Here is a 19,346-nt window from a genome sequence, read left to right on the forward strand (position 1 = left end):
AGATAAATTAAAGGTAGTGTTTACACAACACACTGGTATCTCAAAACCCTGATGAATCTAACAGGACGCAATTGCTAATTCTTTGGGTTCTAGCTTGCAGCCAAAGGTACATGCACAACTGAAGGCAATCTGCATAGGGTGGTGGAATAAGTCATTATCTAAATTAGTTGCAGTAATCTTTGTGTTGCCTGCCAGGAAAAAAAAGAAAGGTAATATTGGGTTTATGATGCTCCAACTGCAGGGCAGGGACCTCTGGTTGCAAGAGGTTGATCAGGGGGGGTTTGGTGCTAGAGTTAAGATATGGTGGAAGTTTAAGGAACTCATGGTGGCAACCGTAAAGATGGACACACGTTATCACAGTTCAAGGGTGTTTATTAAACTGAATATGCAGGTTGGAAAAACACCTATTCTAAACCTAAAGCTAAGATGGGAGCAAGCTACGACCATCAAATGAAAATGAAGGCAGTCCTAGTGGTGTCTTGTCAAATATAAAAAGGGCCTATACTAAAAAGAAAATGTAAAAAAAATGTCCAATCCTTACAACTAAATACCAAAAAGAGTGTGGGATAGGGTTCACAAGAAAGTGTTTATAAATAAGTCAGGATGTGGTAGCCGGGGGTCTCGGTTCCCCATGTTTTAAGCACGGGACAATGTGGGACTTCTGAGCACAGCACTCTCTCGAACTTTCCCAGGATGAGACGACCATCGTTTTAAGCTATCCGGACCTTTGGTGGTTAAGTCTCTTTTCTACAAAAAGTCTCTTGCCTCTGAGGACATGATATTTTCAAAATAACAAATTAAAGTTCCTTTCCATGTGTACGTTGGGTGATGACTTTTTACCCCTGGATCATCCTCTTCCGGGTATAGATCCCTTTTAATCATCAGCCTTCCTCTGTTGGGTTCGCTGTGGCTTTTCTTGTATTCACAAGTCTAAATGTATTTTTAAACAGTTCACTGTAGCCATCCTTCTGTCGGGTTCACCTTTGTCAACACACTGTTTATCGGGACTTTAGACTTTGCCCCTTTTCGTTGGCGTCCCTCCATCGGGTTTACTCTTGCCAACTTTTTATCACACGTTTTCTTCTACTTTCTTACGATGCAGGATTTACTTCCCTTAACGTTACAATCTTCTGCCGGTCAAAAACTTTCGACTGTACAGAGGATTTTACTAGACCCTTGTATGGCCACTTTGACCCCTTTCTCGTTCCGTTCCCAAGCCCTTCTGGTAACGGTAGTTTCAACAATAGGGTAATCTTCCAGAGTTTCTCGAGTGAGCAACCACGTGGTGCCAGACTCTTCGGCAGCTGGTTTTCCCATCTCGTATTAACTGTTCTTTGTACTTTTCTTCAATTAGCAGTTTACTTCTTTTGTTAGCTCTTTGCTTCTTTTGTTCAAACACAGTTCGTTTTCTTATCGGCTCTCCCCTCGACTCACCGGCAGTGATGAACCACTAAGCTTTTCTTATCTCTCGAGTCAAGGCCGGTACCACGGTGGCAAGCGTCTCTCCTCTGCTTGGTTATCGGCAGAGGAGGGCCCAGTGTACCGTTTACATCTGCTGCAATACACACTGGCTATTACTTGAGGTCTTATGATTCCTTTTGTGGAGGTTTCACAGGCCTGGTTTGGAAAGGGCAAGGTCGCTTCTCTACTTGTCACCCTCTCGGTTCACGCCGTCTATCTCCTCCTCTTGAACTGCTGTGCTGAGTTAGCTCTTATCGTGCAGTCTGCCTTGCTCGTCCTGTGCTCTCATGCTCCACCTGTGCTCTCATGCTCCACCTTTTATCACTGTGGGGAAGGGAAAGGGCCGTCTGGTGTGTGTGATTCTGGTCAATTGCCTGACTTCGCCTGACCCTTGTGTTGGGACATGTCAGATAAACTGCTCTAGTGTTAGTCCATTGTCTTTCGTGTTGTGCAAAAGTGTTTGTGTGGAAAAATGGGGTGGGGCAGCGTTTCTGAATATCCTACTTGGTAGAATGAGGAAAAGGTGTTGGAAGAAGGGGGGGATACCGCGTCTCGACCGTCGCTGTCCCACTTCGACTCCCCGAGGACCTTCCATCCAGGTGATCCTCCGTCACTGGTCCACCCCTAGGAACTGGGTCCAATAGCGATGGCCATGTCCTGGCCACCTGGATGAAATATCCCCAGGGACTAGCTAGGGAGACCTCTTCAGGTCCCTAGTGGAAATGAACCGTACATCAGGGAGAGTGCATAGATCCTAGGGCATGTAACCATTGTAAGCAATTGGGACACTAAAATAATAAATAACCCTACAGGCCGCAGAGAAATAACAAACTCCTACCTAGGGACTGGGTCATTTACCAAACTTTAATGCTCCGGGCCATTTCCCCAACCCTAATTCCAGCACCACAAGGTTTGTTCCAAACAAATCACATCTGCCCCGAAATGAGGATGAGCAGTTCTGAGACAGCCAGAGAAATAACCTTGCAATGTTCAGTGTGAATTAGGTGGGTGATTGGTCCCATGCCCGGTTGGTACTGGTGCTAGTAGGCCAGCTATTTGATTGCAATGTTTCTCTGATCTGTTTTTTTCAAGATCTTAAATGCAGGCAGAATATCCAATGTCCTTCTAATACATCAAGTCACTGAACGCCTCAGAGTTACTTTGGGTCCTATTACCGGCATGCATTTGTTTCCCCTTAGCCCCCCTGCCTCACTCAATTTGTTTGGTATAGATTTACTAAGTAAACTGAATTGCACCATTTTCTGCACAGCTGATGGGGGCAACGGGGGATGTTTCCAGCAAAACTGTATGAATTGTATTAGCCACACTTTAGGTTCTACCAGAGAATTCTGTATTCCCTGTGGTGGGAGATTGGTCATCTGATGTGCAGGGGTTGATTGCTGCTGTCCCGGAATGTCTTTGGTCCATACATGAGGACAAGGTAGGTTATGCCAGAAATGCAGAACCAGTTAAGATTGGTCCTTAAAGAATCTAAAGAATCTGCCTCAACTCGCACAAAATGCTCAAACCTGATACCAGGGAAAGAACAGCCATAGTCCCTTTAGAAGCCAGGTATTATTAGTCCTACTTTAAGTCACTGATATAATCCAATTGTACCTGTTAAGAAGCAAGCCTGGTAGTAACACCTATAGATTTGTGCAGGGTTTAAGAGTAGTACATTCTCTAAACCCTTGATTTCCTTTGGTACCAAACCATTCTACAATTTTAGTCTCTATACCCCCTACTGCCATGCATTTCACTGTAGTTGATGTGTGCTCTGCATTCATCCCAATACCCATACATGTTCTAGTTCATTCTTGTTCATATTTTCTTATCAAGTAATTCAGTACACGTGGACTAGGATGTCACCGGGGTTCACAGATTCCCCTACTTTGTTTTCCCAACGGCTTTAGAAGTATTTGGACAATATTAATTTTTTAATTGGTCATTGTTGGTGCAATACGTTAACAAATTACTGTTGGCTTCCCCATCATATGAGGCATGCAAGTTATACACGCGGGTACTACTGACTGCTTTAGCCAATAAGGGAAATAAAACATATAAACAAATTGCAACTATGCAGAGAAAAAATACATTACCTGTGACACAACATCATACGGGACCATAGCTCCTTCTAGAAAGAAAGCAGTATACGGGCCGGTAGGATTGCTTAGGGGCAACATGCTTGCCTTGGAAGCAAGACAACACAGGTTTGAATACGAGTTCCACACGTAGATACTGGTCTCTGGTACTAAGCGCATAATACAAGATTGAGTACTAAAACGCCTGAAACCGTAGACTGTTGCACAGATAAAAGCATGTTTGGATGTGCTGTGCTATTGTAGGCAAAGGATTTTAGGATATGCAGAGATAGTAAAACCATTACAACACTATATAAAAGCAAACACTGTAGGACCCCTTCAATGGACCACAGTTTGAGGTTATAAAGGAGAAATTGGCTGAAGCCCTGCTTTGGGATTGCCAGATTATAGGTAGACATTTACACTGTACTGGCATGAAAGAAATTGGTTTGTATTAGCAGTACCGATACAAACAGTCATTGGCTAAGACCATTTGCATTCTATAGTAAAGGATTAGATCCGGCAGTTGGAACTATGACACCCCGTTTACATTCAGTGGTAGATGCTGCCTTAGCTGCATATTGGATTCCCCCGTGGAAGTTTCAGTTACTCTTTCAGCAATAATCCTATTGCTCGAGACAAAACAAAGCACATGTCTGTTTCCTGCACTAAGTATGAAATCTTGTGGTTGAAGTCCTCAAATATTACTTTTACTCGAAGCCCAGTGCTAAATCCTGCATCCCTGCTTCTGATGCTGAACCACACAAATCTGAGCCCTATGACTGTGTTGTCAACACTGATTTCCTTCTATTTTTAATACATTTTTTATTTGGTTTATTACAAACCTTTAAAAAAAAGTGTTCTGTACAATACACAATATTAAAATACATTACAAGTTCACAGACAATTCATTTTTCCCACTTTGCTAAAGAAACATTTTGTTACACTGAACAAGAAGAGATCCACTGTGTCTACTAACCCTCAATTACAAAGCATATATAGCTCCACTTATGTTTCCTGCCACGTCATCATGAATTTCTAAACGTATGACCATTGCTTCTAAGAAAAAAGTTAGTGCTATTGTTAGTTTTCGGTCAGACTCGTCAAACATTATATGCCACCAATCTTCAGCACATATTGTTGACCTTTCTGTCGTGACTTTTCCAAAATGGAGTTTCCTCTCCTCGCTGAGGGCTGCACAAAACAGAATGAGATGTTTTAATGTTTCTTTTGAGGCGTTGCACAGTCTACATTGGTCTGGTGCTGTTTTATCTGCTAACCACAAGTGTGTTCTCTCTCTTGTTTTAAACCTATTTAAACAGAACATCATGTACAGTCGTCTTCTCTGCAAATCAGGAAATAGTTTCCAGGCACTATGGATCTCGTTTAGGCCTCTTTTTTCGCTAGGGACGTTTTCCATAAAAGTGTACGTCCTTCTGCGGTCGCTGGTCTCACACCAATCTCTTCTCCATAGTCTTTTTTTTTTTTAATATAGGGTTGTTATGCAACATGTTGATGCTAGTGGCCAGTTCCGCTAGTAAGGTTTTACATCACTGTACCAATAAGGCAAGCACAGAGTTCTTGTTACATCCTGGATTTTGGAGGCTCTTGTACTGTGGCAAGATGTCTTCCATAGTCCTTTTCTGATAAAGCGCAAGTGTGTTCCAGCACACTCTCACGTTAATGGAGGTTAGACTAAGCTCATAACGTATGCACACTGTCGGAATACCCCTGGATAAGCCAAGTACCCTAGACCAAAAGTTGTTTTCCATAAATCAGAGGAACAACCTAAGGCACATTCCGCTCCATAGGTTAGTGGTGGAATTGCTTTTTGTTTTTAAAAAAAAAAAAAGCCAAAACAGGCAGTAATGAATATTTCCCGTATTATTTTATTTAGCACTATAGCCTGAGTCGACAGCTGTCGACATTTGAATTTGATGCCTTCAACCCATGGTGCATCGTTCAGGCTTGAGCTGATCTGCATCCCCAGGTTCCTCTTGTGCATTGTAAAATTTAGTTGTGTTTTATCTATATGCCAATGAAACGTCGACCGCTTAGTTCATTTTAGACCTCAAGCCCTTAAACACTAGTATTTCAGACTTTGCTGTATTTATACTTGGACCATTCTCCTTGACATACAATGCAAGAGCGTTCAATTATCTCTGTAGACCAACTGGTGTTAAGTCTAGCAAAATTAAGTCATCAGCATAAAGTAAATGACTTACATGTGAGCCGTTGATTTTGGATGAGAAGGATACGGCGCTGTTGTATGGTCAATGTCAGAAAGGAATAGATTGAAGATAATGGCTGCAAGTGGACAACCTTGCTTGACCCCGCACTGCGTTTCAATTGGGGCGGAAAGTTTTCCAATCGACAAGTCTAATTCTAATTTCCGTCTTAGTATGCAATATGGGGGGGGGCACTTCCACTTGATCGTTTTAGCCCACAGCAGTTCACGTTCAATGCTATCAAAAGCGTGTGACAAGTCAATTATTGCAAGATAAGTCTTATTCCCAGTTCTTATTGCTTCCATTTTCAGGATGTTAAGGATTAGCAGGTTCAAGCTGCAACCTACACCCTTGACGAAGCCAGTTTGTCTCTGGTCGATGTAATTGTTGTTCACACTCCATGTTGTCAACTTATTTTTCAATGATGATGCGTAGATCTTACTCAGGACATCGAGCAGTGCAATTGGCCGATAGTCTTTGAGATTTGACCTGTTGCCCTTTTTAAACGCCGGGACAATGATTGCACTTTTCTATGATGCCGGTGTTGCGCATTCAGCTGTAATTTTCCTGAACAAGGCATAGCAGAATTCAGCCCAGATTCTTAAGAATGTCTTCTTTTGCAAAAGTCGAGCTTTTTTTTGTGTATAACGACGTATAATGTTTTAACCAGTCATTTTCGGTTACCATATTAGCTTGCAGGGCAGTTTGAGAGCCCAATAAGTTGTTAATGAGGCACCAAAACTCACGTGTATTGTTGTTTTTCATTTTTGAATGCATGGCTTCAGCATCCGTCTGTACCATCATGATTTTATGTACTTTAAGCCAGTTTTTGTAGGCCTGTTTTATGAATATGTTGACATTTTCACTGTCATAGTTTTTACTGCATGCTCTAATATCACTTCTGATTTTAGGCTTTTTTTGGAGGAACTCAAGGTCAAAGATGTGAGTATTTTTGAAGCTGTGATTTTTAAGCCCCTGTTTTTTTCCTTATAGTTTTCCAGGATATCTTGTTGTTCAAGTTGGCAATTTCAATTTTGATAAGCGGAATTTATCATTTTTGTCTCTTCCTCCGTGAGTCTTAGATGAACACGGTTTGATTCGACGACTAAATCATGAGTCTAATTCTCATTTTCTTTCCAGACCGAGGCAGCAATGGATACTATAACCAGATTATGATCACTTTCGATCATCTGTTTTACTTGTAACTTCTATACATATGTATGCACATTCTCAGAAACAAAAAAAACAAAAAAATAGACTCCTTGGTGTCTCTCTTCCATGTGGCTCTTGCCGGTATATCGCCTATAGTGTTCCCATTCAACATATGCATGTTTCTGCTCTCCATCTCTATAGACCATTGTTGGGCAGCCTTCGAGGGGGCTAAGGTGTTATACTGATTTTTTGAAGTTACATCAAGGCAGGTTATGTTTAGGTCTCCACGAAACAAGATTTTTGCTGCCTCATCCCTTTCATTGATACAATCAATGATGTTGGTTATTTGATCAATGAACACAGGAACGCCAGTGGCCTTGTGTTGCCAATAGATGTTAATAATATAAAGATATTCCTTTTTTTGCTTGTTGGTACTTTCAGCTGCTTGTTGGTACTTTCAGCTGAGTTAATACTCTGTACTGTCACCAGAGTCACCAATTTGTTGACATACTAATTCTAATTACTGTAGGGTACGTTGCACTATTTGTAAAGCGTACCTCCTGATGTTGAGTGTATCCCTGTTTTGATACACTGTCAATCAGCTAATCCTAGCTTATCACGTAACGACTGTTTGTTTTGTGTTAAAATGTTTATGAATTGTATGTATTGTGGACCGCACTATTTAATCACTTTTTAGGTCGTAATTCTATTAAATCTGATGTTTATCATTTTAACCACAACTGGTCCTTTTGTGGTTCCCCTACTCTGGGAGCCCTTTATGTGTGGCATCTACATTATAGCTCTGTCTCCTCTTTAAACACGGATCTTTGTCCTCCCGGACTTAGACAGAGTATACGTTGCTAACCTATCTCAGTCAACTGTATACCGGGCTTCCTCCCTATTTAAGTTGGTACTTTCAGCCTGCCACAAAGTCGTCTGGATGTAAGATGAAGGAATATAGGATTCAATGATTTTATAACCCGAGCTTTTGAGCACTAAGGTCATGAGGCCAGACATAGGTCTACCCTTGGCTTTTTTTGATGGCAGGGTTGAAAGCAATTTCAAAAGCGTCTATGGTCTGACATACAGACAGCCAGGTTTCCTCTGCACACATGATATCAAGATCTTCTAACCATTTGGATTGTTGCAGGCAAGCATAACCCCGGGTGTTGCAACAGGCGACATTAATATGATCCTTGGAGTTTGTGTTATGGGATTAGCTTTGGTTTTGATCTGCCAAGGCTTTCGATAGCCAACTCCAGTCCTTACCGCCCTCACCCAAAGGGCCAGTGCCTACCATTTTTGGATTGTTCACAGAGGAGCTGATCGTTTGGGCAAAGGTGATTTTAATTTGGTCAGTGGAATGAGGCAATGTTGCTTTGGATAGTAGTGTGTTTCTTCCAACCAACTCCTCAGTGGTAGGTTTCTCTAAACATGCATATCGAGCGTTATTTTTCACACAAGGCTGGGCGCCATTCTCTGTGCTTTCAGGGAAGTTTAGCTTCATCCAGGGTGCATCTTTAGAGCTGGTTTCCATGCTCTCCGTTTCAGCGCCTTTCCTCAGATATGTTTCAGTAATGTCAAAGCCCATTGAATTTAGTACCGGGGCTGCTTCCAGTAAGGTGTTGCATACGATTCTTGAGTCGATATGTAATCTTACATCGTTCCGTTTTTTCTTTGTAGAAGTCCATGACTTTTATGTCGTTTGTCTCAATAATTCGCAAGGTCGGTACATAGTGTAATAGACGCAGCACGTTTTTCTGATTTAGAGCCAGATCATCATTGCTATGTTCTATGCGTTCTAATACTAAACAGTATTTTGAGTATGGTTGTTTATCTACAGCTTTGGGACTGTCGGCTGGAATGCCGCCAGTCCGCCCATCCAGTGTGGTTTTCCTTGCAATACGCTCGGAATCCAGTCTTTGTGGTAGAGAGTGCTTCAATTTCGGAACACTTGAGTTCCATAGATTGTGCTGTAAATGTGATACACTTGCGGTGGTTAGGTCTTCAGCTACCTTGTCCCGTTTTGGACACATCGTCATAAACAAAGGGCTTCCAGACTTTTTCAGAACTGGCTTCAGTAGCAGGAACTGCCAAAACTAAGGTACACACACGGGAGCGCCTAGGAGCACCTGGAGACAATGGTACTATTGCTGATAGTGACTCTTCAGTTAAGTCAATCGATATGGCTTGAACTGAAGGTATCTGTTTCCTCATCTTCCTCATAAGTTGAGAGATCATGTAGGTTAATTGAATTTTCATTGTTAGAAGATGGTAGGGCGCCACATTATGCTGATTTTGAGGCGACTGCTTCATGTTCCATTAAGGCTGCGCTCCCATTTTGTCCTCGAGGTGGCTCCACAAAGTCCTGTTCTTTTGAGGCTAAACTCCCGTTATGATCTCGGAATGACTCAGCCTGTAAGGTCATGCATACAGCTTTAATGTTTCGGAGGAACTTTCTTGAGTTGTTAGTCATTCGTCCTATTTTTGCTTAAAATTTTTTATATTTCTTTGCTTGTGCAATTTACGCTCCAACCGGCTTTACCCCATATTTAGATTTACAGTTAAATAACGGGAAAGCTACAGTGTTTGAAACATCTGTTGCATCGACATCAGAGCACAAGCTCACCGTCCCATCCATTGGGCCAATATATTTTCTGAAGAAGTTGGAATTTGCACATCTACGTTTGCACGACTACTTGCAGATTGTACACTTTTTATTTAAAGCGTCGACAAAAGGCACTATTTCATCTCCACAGTTCAACTGGTTTGCCTTTTGTGGCTTCATTCATGAACATGATAGGTGTGGGAGTAGTCAACTCTCGTTGGGAGACGTCTGTGCTTGTTTGGCACTCAACATTTTCAATGGATTGTTCACAGGCTTGGGAGATTCAGAATTAATTGCTTGTTGGTTGTGTAGATTTATGATTACAGCCTGTGTTGAGATGCCCTTGCTTACTTTTCTTGCAAGATTAGAACTGTTTGCCTCAGAGTGGCAGACAGCCGACACTACATTGCAGTTATGTGGTTTTAAAAGAGCAAGAGCTTCCTTGGCAACCTCTGCCAATAATTTTTTATCATCGCTGTTCTGTTTTTGATCTGCTAGAACAGCATGAGAAGAGTCTATTTTGTTTGTCGATTCATAAATCTGTTTAAAAAGGTTGTCGCGTTCCAGAGTCACCATCTTGGAGTTCATCAAAGCAACCAAGTTGCTTGGGTCGTTTACGCTGTCCTTCATTTGCTCATACATTTTGATGAACGGGCAAATCGTCATGGACATGGACGATATCGGGGTCGGTTGCAATTCCTGGATGATTTTTTTTTTTACTGTCTGAAGAAAGAAGCACCTCGGGGCTGCGAGAGTGGGTCTTATATTGTAAGCGCTGTATTTTGGGGAAGTCTCCTTCCATAAGCGATGATTCACTGGACGAGTCATCTGTTGAAGATTCTGCTCTGTAGTGCGGCTGAGGCCGCGTGACAGGTTTAGGTTCTTTTTCACCACTTTTCACAGCAGACAATGAATTTTGGCTGAGATTCAGCCGTTGTGGGCTCTGTTTTTTTGGCACTCTTTGTTGTGATCAGTTGATCCCAGTAGAGTCAGTTGTCTGACTGCCAGCGTTTAGTGGGGCCACTATTGCGCTCGTTACTCGCTGAGTTTTTGATTTTATCTTAAACACGCATTTCACAGCTTGTAATATTTAGATCTGCCGGTATTTTCCCTGTTCTTGATTGGTTTCGTTTTGTTAAGTCCTGTAGTAGTTCATTGAGCACTTCAAGCTAATTTTTCTTTGTGGGTGTTTTTGAAGAGAGTGAATATTGCTTTTCTTCAGTGTCAGACTGATGGTAGCAGGTACAATAATACTCTTATCCTGAGTTTTCGCTGCAGAATTCACCACAGGAACTTGAACTTGCATAGATGTCTGTTTTACCGTCTTGTGTTTTTCCTGGTAAATGTTCTGTACATTCTGCTGTTCATCCGCACTCATGATGTATGTTATTAAAGTTCTTGGTTCATTTGCAATGAGAGGCTCGTTCGTGTATTCAAACACGTCATCCAGCTCCATCCCTTGTTGCAAGCTCAAGTCCACAGTCTAGTTTGCTTTCTTTACTGAAAGTTCCATACACGGCTCTAAATGAGTCTCCTCATTTTGTGTGGAGTACGTTAATATGGACGTGGCATTGCTCCATTTCGTTTGTATTACATCAAGTTTGTCCCCAGTGTCGCCTGTAGATGTGGAAAGAATCTCCCAGTTGGGCGCCGGTGTTTCCGACGCTGAAAAAAATGGTGAGTTTGAAAGTGAAGGGCCGTTTGTTTTGCGGTCACCGTTCGGCTGAGCAGCGTGTTGCAGTGACCCAAGGAATCGCCACGCAAGCACACGCAGCGCGGGAACCCTTGACTGTTCAAATAAACAGGGGACCTTCCAGCTCACGGCCAGATTCAGGACAGGGTCAGGTCGAGTGAGCAGGGCAGACATGAAGTCCTCCGCTTCCTGCTCATGAGCCTGATCCTGGACCCGACCCCCGGCTTCCGTTAGTATTGGATCAGAACATGTTTTGTTTCTGGTGAAGGTGACCCCAGGATTTTCACCTGTCTCGGCTATCAACGTGCCATTCGGAGTCGGTTTTAGGACATTAGCAAGATATGCAGGGGAGTGTTTACGAGTTGCATGCCGGGAAATTACTTTCTCTTTAATTACATTAAAACAACTGAGCACATTGTCACAGTCAAAACCGGCAGGGCATACACTTACTTGGGATTTTTGTGCGCCGCTAAGCACCGGTAACGGCAGAGCCCAGTGTGCCTCTCCGCATTTGTAGCCGTGTTTGAGGTTGTTGTAGCAATCTCGTCTTGGAGCGTGTAGCAGGTTGCAAAATAGTTCGATGTTCATTCTCTTCAGGTCAACTGCTTCCTCCATTCCTCCCAACTACTCCCAAAACTCAGCTGACTCTGCGTTTGCTCCGCGAATAGTCAGAGTCTTTGTAGTGTAGCCAGCAGGTTGCTCCACCTCCAGGAAGAAGCAATGGAGCTACAATATAGAGATGCAGGAAAAAGGTTCCACCAATACAGCACAGCACAGAAGACTCCAAGACTCGGCTAACTCCTTCTAATTCCCAGGGGTGGCGTAACATACCTATGAAGCTAATTGTCTCACTTGCGTAGCGTACCTCGAGTGTCGCAGGAGTCCACAATGGCAGCCTGCCATTTTCACTTGATCATGTGTAGTGTAGTGTTTGAAACCTACAGCCAAACAGGCCTAGAAGGGCAACATCAGGTCGGGGGGGAGGAGGGGGTCGGAGGGTAGACCCTGGCCCACACAGCTTGGCACCACCCTATTTACGTGATGGAGGAACTGTGTGAACACTGTAGGAGAGGTGCTAGCGAGGATGTTGTTTAGAGGCAAGGAGGAAAAGAATGGAGTTGACAGGCCAGCGTGATCTGGTATCTAGAGATGATTGCTTACCACAGTGGCAAGAGCAAGCTGAGAGCAGGGCTGGCAGGCTCCCAAGGCAAGGAACGAAGTGAGCAGGTGACAAGGAAGGAAGGAACAAGCATAAGGTGCCCTGTAAAAGGGCAATCCCAGAAAGGGACAAAAAACGAGGCAGAAGGCAGGCAAGGACCAGAAAGGGAATCAAGATAAGAGAGGGCAGAGGGCTAGAGCAAGGGGGCGGAAGCCCAAGGCAGGCAGAGTGGGATGGCAATGGATAAAAGACAGCAGGAACAGAAAGGAACTCTGCCACTGGAGTGTTAAGACGCTGCATGCTTTAGTGCTGAATGGCTAATGAAGCAGGGTTTGTGGAAGTCTGTGGTTTACATCCGCTGTGTCTTTTGTCATGGAGGCAGTAGGCCCTGGTGACTTTGTGTGCGCGGAATGGTGCTTCGGGCCCCCACGTGGTTTCTCATGGTGGTACCCTTTTGTCGCTGTGCCTGCCATTTCTGGCCCCTAGCACTGCTGCCCATGAGCCGGCACAGGAGCTGTGGAGCTAACTGCCCTCTCCAACATGATAAACGGCAGGCAAGTAAAGCAGGATGATGCCTGGGATTGGGGCATGCCGGCCACGGTGTGCTAATCCCCATTTAGATAATGCAGTTCCAATATATTTCATGTATTGGGATCTACATGGTCAAATGGTGGACAGGTATATGCAGTATGTGCATCATAAAGAATGTTAGATCAGCTCATACCACTTGCAGGGTTTTATAGTAATTATTGTATGATAGTTATTGATCTAGAAAGGTCAGGCTTCTGATGCATTGTGGTCAATGCATCTTTAGGTGTCAAAATCTTTGCAAAACCTCCATCTGCTTTCCAGGTCACTACACGTTTCCTGAATTGCTTGGATGGACTGGTCATAAGACTGCAGCAGCAAAGAAGTATTTTCCCCTGTGATTGATTAATTAGCCCGATTGGAATGGGCAAAAGGGTTTATGACTTGGGCACAGCGCGCCAGCACCTGCCAACATTGGTGAGCTTCACATCATTGGCACTCGAAGAACAAAATCACCAAAGACATTTAGACCTAGCTGATCCGGGAAGTGGTGTCAGCTGGATGGATCAGAACTGGCTCAAGCTCAACGTCGACAAGACCGAGGTGCTGGCGGTGGGCTGCCCCCTGGATTCTTCACTGTGGACCACTGCCTTCTGGCCTTCCTCCCTGGGTCCCCTCCCCACCCCAGTAAGTAAAGTGAAAAACCTGGGTGTTATTCTCTCTGCCTCCCTCTCCATGTCTGATCAAGTAGCGGCTGTGTGCCAAGCTGGTAACCACCAACTCAAGAGTTTTTTGAAGATTTTCTACCTAGTTCTTTCCCGCTTAGATTACTGTAACTCGCTGTATCTGTCGCAGCCTATTGGCTTGATACGACTACAGCGTATACAGAATCTGGCTGCTAGGCTGGCGACCGGCACTCCGTATGGTGCCCATACCACCCCGGTACTGTGCTCACTCCATTGGCTGCCGGTCTGCCGGCGTGTCTGCTTCAAGGCCCTGTGTATAGTCCACTGGGCTATCCACGGTCAAGGGGCCGAGTTTCTGCAGATCAAATTCTCCCATTATCTACCAGAGCGGGACTTATGCTCATCCACTGCGGACCTTCTTGTTGTGCCAAGGTATCTTCGTGCTAGGGCTGGAGGCAGGGTCTTCTCCATAGCTGCAGCCACTCTCTGGAATGGTCTCCCCTCCGTAATGAGGAAAATTCCCAATCCTCTTGCCTTTAGAAGAGCTCTTAAGACCACTCACTTCTAGCACCTTACCTTGTGTGTCTGTGTTGATAGGTCAGCCCTCCCTCTTCAGCGCCATGATGCCTTCGGGTGACCGTGTACTTTACAAGTGCAGATAACATAACATAACTGGAATAACAATGGAACATGCCCTGTGCTGAAGTGCAAGATTTCCGGAGTAATCAATCGCCGTCAGAGAAGACGTCCTCCATCACAGTTGGCCGAGCAACCTTGGAAGTGATTTAGGAATTCCTAAATGTAGGAGGTCCTGGAGAAACTTGGGGAAATGCAGTGGATTGAGATGTGAAAAACGAGCATGCACCATCCAGGCAAAGGGTCCAGTACTGCACATGGACACCAACAAGCAAAGTTGTGCGAGGTTCTTGAACAGGCTGCAACGGAGACAGGGTCACTCATTGTGAGGTGTGGGAGGTGCAATCTCCATGACGGTCCTACCCATTTTTTTTCTCCTGGCCCAAGAACAACCTATGACCTCTGGTTCAGCATTGGTTCAAATTTGAATCTTTGGCTCTTGCGACCTCTACAGCTGAGATATCTTAGCAAGTGGCCAGGTTATATTAGTGGGAAACCAAATATGTTGGTATGGTTCTGTAACAGGTGAGCACTTTAATGGATAGATTGCTTTATCAAGAAATTGACATTTGTCACACTAATTCCTTTCCCTTCTGTGGATATCTATGTTGTCTTGCAGACCGAATTGAAACGTCATGATGTTTATTGGCCAGCAGTCGAAAAATGGGTCCGCAAGGTTGTATGATGCATTGGAGCTGCAATGGACAAGAAAACGTGTTAGGGCTATAAAAGGAAGTGGTGAGAATAACTGGTGTACAGCAAGATGTTCACAAAGTGATGGCTGCGCACTCTCAAAGTGGGTCAAAATCACTGAACAGGTTATCATGCCATGTTCTTTCTAGAGAGGGGTGTCTGCTACCTTTTTTTATACTGAATCTGTTGGTTGTCTCCATGACCACCAGTCTGGCTTTTGAGATGACAGAAGCACTGAAACTGCTCTCCTGAACACCTGTGAAGACTTGCTCTGTAACATCGACTGTAGCCTTCCTTCTGTCCTCATCCTTCTTGATCTGTCCTCTGATTTCGACATGGTCAACCACGCCATCCTGATCAATCGTCCCTGTGACAACCTGGGCATCACGGGTCAGGCCCTAGCCTGGTTGACCTCCTTACTCTCTGATCGACCCTCACAGGTCCAATTGGGGTCCTTTCTCTCCACCACCTCTTTCCACATGTGGGGTCCACAGGTTTCTAACCTCTCACCCTGGCTCTTCAACATTTACTTGGCACTTCTGGCCCAGCTCTTCTCTACCTACTTTCCTAACTTGCAGTGTTATGCAGATGACACTCAGCTCTCCTTCAGACTCCTTTCAGCCTCCTCTCCTCCTCTCTCGTGCATTCCTGACTGTGAGATTCAGTAATGGTGTGCCTCCAACAATCTCTGCCTTAATGCCAGTAACATTGAGATCCCATCTCCTGCTTCCCCTCTTTCACTCTGGCTACCCTCTACCTGCACCTTCCTGCAAGGCAAAAATCGTTGGTGTCATCTTCAACTCCACCCTCTCCTTCTCTCCTCACATCAGACATCTTTAAGATTTCCCACTACCAGCTGCACCTCTTCAGAGGTATTTTTCCTTTTCTCGCTTTCCCCCAGAAGCTCACTGTCTCCAAAGCCATGGTTCTCTCTAGGCTGTGGACTACTGTAACAGCCTCTTTCTAAAACTGCCTGCCTCTACTCTCCGCCCTTTGCAACTAATCCAGAACAGGACTGTGAGACTTGTCCATAGGGATTGTATCTCTACAGCCCTGAAATCTCTCCACTGGCTCCCGGTGGCTGCAAGGGTCAAGTCCAAGACCCTCTGCATTGTCCACAAGGTTTTCTGCGTCCGGGGACCACTCTACATCCAACTCGCTCTTCCTAAGCTTTTTCCTTCTCGAGCCCTCCACTCATCCACCTCCAACTCTGAGGGTCCGGTGCTTCTCCAGGCAGAGAGTGGGGGGTAGATCCATATCCTCGGCTGGGGCCTCCCTCTGGCACAGCCTCTCTGCCTTTCTCAAACCTGAGCAGGACCTCCTAAGGTTCTAGAAGCAACTCAAGACCTTCCTTTTTGATTCTGCTTTCTCTCTATTTCTCCCCTGCTGATGTACCGGTTTGCTGCGCTAACTGGTTACTTGGCCACCCTATGAACCATAACACGCACCAGGCTCCTGCATGACTAGTAGCCCCTTGCACTGCCTCCAGGCCTCCCACACACTTAGTGACTGTATCTGTAGCCCTACACTCTCCTGCCTCCTTGCACTTACTTGAGCCGGCCACCCCGGCAGCACTTACTTGAGCTTGCCTATTGCATTCTCCCCCTAGATCCCCTGGCACTTCCCTCCCTTCCCCTCGCTCTTGCACGATCTGAATGACACAAGGCCTAGTACGATTGTTTATTTTGCCCTCCCTTTGTCTCCCATTCCTTGTTGCACATATGAACACATGAGTACAGGCGCATTATAAATGACCTATATCATACTCACCATACTGCCACTCTGTACCTCCTATGCCACATGATTTGTCACCTGAAATATTAGAAAAATACCTTTTCCTACCATGTCCATGTGTGTAATACAGTTCTTTGTTCTCTTGGCAGGGCTGATTGCTTGTTGACGATGCCTTCGTAGAAGAGGCCAAAATTAAGTGTTAAGTAAAAAGGGCCTTATATAGTGGCATTCTGCCAATAAGGTGGGCTTCTGTGCACTTGGCTCTGTAAGAAAGGAGGGCAGGGTGTGTTAGATAGCAGGAGGGTAAATGCAGAAACCTGTGGTGTTGATGGCTGCAGGTTGGAATTACCAGTTAGCTGTGTACTGAAATGAACATCTTTGTGGTTGGTTCAGACCGGCAGGTTAGCCATATGGGGGACCCCTGTACTGTGGGGTGCAAACATTGACCGAATGATTGTTGATAGAAGATGAAGAGGCTGAGTCGGCTATGTGCACTAGACCTGGCTGGTCATCTGAATGATTGTGGGTAGTGTAAAGGATGCAAGAATTTAAGTGGGGAGTTAGTTAAGGATTATAAGGGGATGGATGAAGGGGGGGGGGGGGTTAGGTTGTTGCTTTCTGGCCCTTGGTTGGAGATTTCATTGCAATTCAGTTGTGGACCAGTGTCACGTGGCAGAGTATTGGTTTCCCATAGATGGTTGTGCCATGTTTCTGGTGCACGGTCTTCAGTCGTCAGTTGCTATTATCTTTCATTTCTTTTGAGGGGTTTGTCGAAATGCCACTTCTTTAGCTGTTTCCTTAAAGTTGGATAGTTCACTTCGATGCATAGAGGTTTGAGTAGGGTGCTCCAGTTTTTTGGCCAGAACTGAAAGAGTGGATACTCCTTGATATTTCTTGATGAGGTTGGGAACTAGTACTGTAGTGTTCTGGCGGGAGTGTCGTATTGAAACTTACTCCTGAAGGAGGAAGGAAACCCTCCATGGTATGGACAATGGGTGATGGACATGTTTTCGAAATTACCACTTTGTTTGATGGATGGGCAATGGAGAATATGTAATGCTGACATGATGTGATGAAATTGCTCCATTCTGAGAAGTGTTCTTGCTGCTGCATTTTGGGGTCTTTGAAGTTTCCTCTTTAGGTAATCTGCAAAGCTGGGAGAATCCATTTCTGACAATGGCTCTGATCGGATCAAGAGTGAGGCTGTTCTCCATTGTTTGAAAAACCAGAATGTGTCTCACCCAAAAGTCCCTGAGGGTCTGTCATCCAGAGGGCCAGGACACGGCCATTGCTTTTGGATCCAGTTCCCGGGGGTGGACCAGTGCGGGAGGGCCGCTTTGGTGAGAGGTCGAGTGGGACACCGGATGGCGAGACACAGTATCCCCTTCCCTGTAACACCTTTACCCCCTCCTACCTGGTAGGATATTTAGAAACTATACCCCTGACCCCCTTGTACAACACTGTCTCACGGACAGCCCGCTATGAGAGAAAACGGACTAACAACTGAGTTATATACCTGACGTGTCCCAATACAATGGTCAGGCAGTTACTGACCTGACCATCACACACCGGACTGCCATTAAGCTTCCCCACATGGATAAAAGGCGGCGCACAAGAGCACACTTTGAGCAAAGCACACTAGGAACTAGGAAACAGCGAGATGGCAGCTCAACCAGAGCAGAAAGACGGCAAAACAGGAGGTGATCGCAAGGGAAGTTCCCTTGACCCTTCCAACAAGGAACCTTTACTTTCAAGAAACCTAGATTAGAAAGCGAAAGACCAGGAAACCAGGCTGAAGAACCCTGCATTGTATCTGAGATACCCAGGGCCCTCCCACTTCAATAATTAAGGCGGGGAGAAAAATGAACTGCTGTGCTACTGACCTTGGCTCCAAGAACAAAGCAGTGTCCGTCTTATGAACACAGCCGGTGAGTTGGGGAGACCGATACAAGACCGGTCTGTGTTGAAGCCATGGTTGCAAGCAGCAGCATTGTCATGCATGTGGTGGAGTTGGAACCTGTAGGATGGCAGAGCATCAGTTCTGGTTTGCTAGGGTTGACATTTAGTTTGTTTGATACTGTCCACCTGTGCAAGCCAGTTTTTAGTGCCTGGTGCACAAATGTGTAGATCACGTGTGTCATCCACGTAGTTGTAGCGGAGGATATCTGATCTATTGATGATATCTAATGAGGATTTCCTGCAGTTGTTGAAAAGTAGAGATGGCAGTGTGCAAAATTGGGGTACTCTGCAGTGGGCAAGGCCGAAATCGTAGAGTCCTAAGGCAGTGACTACCGTTCTACCTGTGAGAAAGCAGGTGTTACAGTGTAGAGCTTTTCTTTAATACCAAAATCCTCCAGTCTTCTTCAGAGGATTTTGTGATAGATGGTGTGAAAAGTGGCCGAGACAACCAGGAGTTTTCATCCGCATTGTTTTAAAATGTATCCCAGATGGAGCACAGGAACGATTGTTATACTCCTAGAAGATCTAAATCTTTGTTGTGCCTCATTCAGGAGGTAGCTTGTTTTAAAGAAATCTCAGAGTTGACCATAAATGAATGTTTCCAGTTTCCCAATGAAAGGTGTTTTTGAGATCATTTGGTTCAGGCCTTTGCTTTTTAAGCAGAGCTCTGATGTATGCAGATTTCAACTGAGCCGGGACTCAATGGTGTCATTGGGTAGGGTTAGGAA

Source organism: Ambystoma mexicanum, chromosome 14, assembly GCF_040938575.1.
Source record: "Ambystoma mexicanum isolate Mex_15411 chromosome 14, UKY_AmexF1_1, whole genome shotgun sequence".
NCBI classification, from domain to species: Eukaryota; Metazoa; Chordata; class Amphibia; order Caudata; family Ambystomatidae; genus Ambystoma; species Ambystoma mexicanum.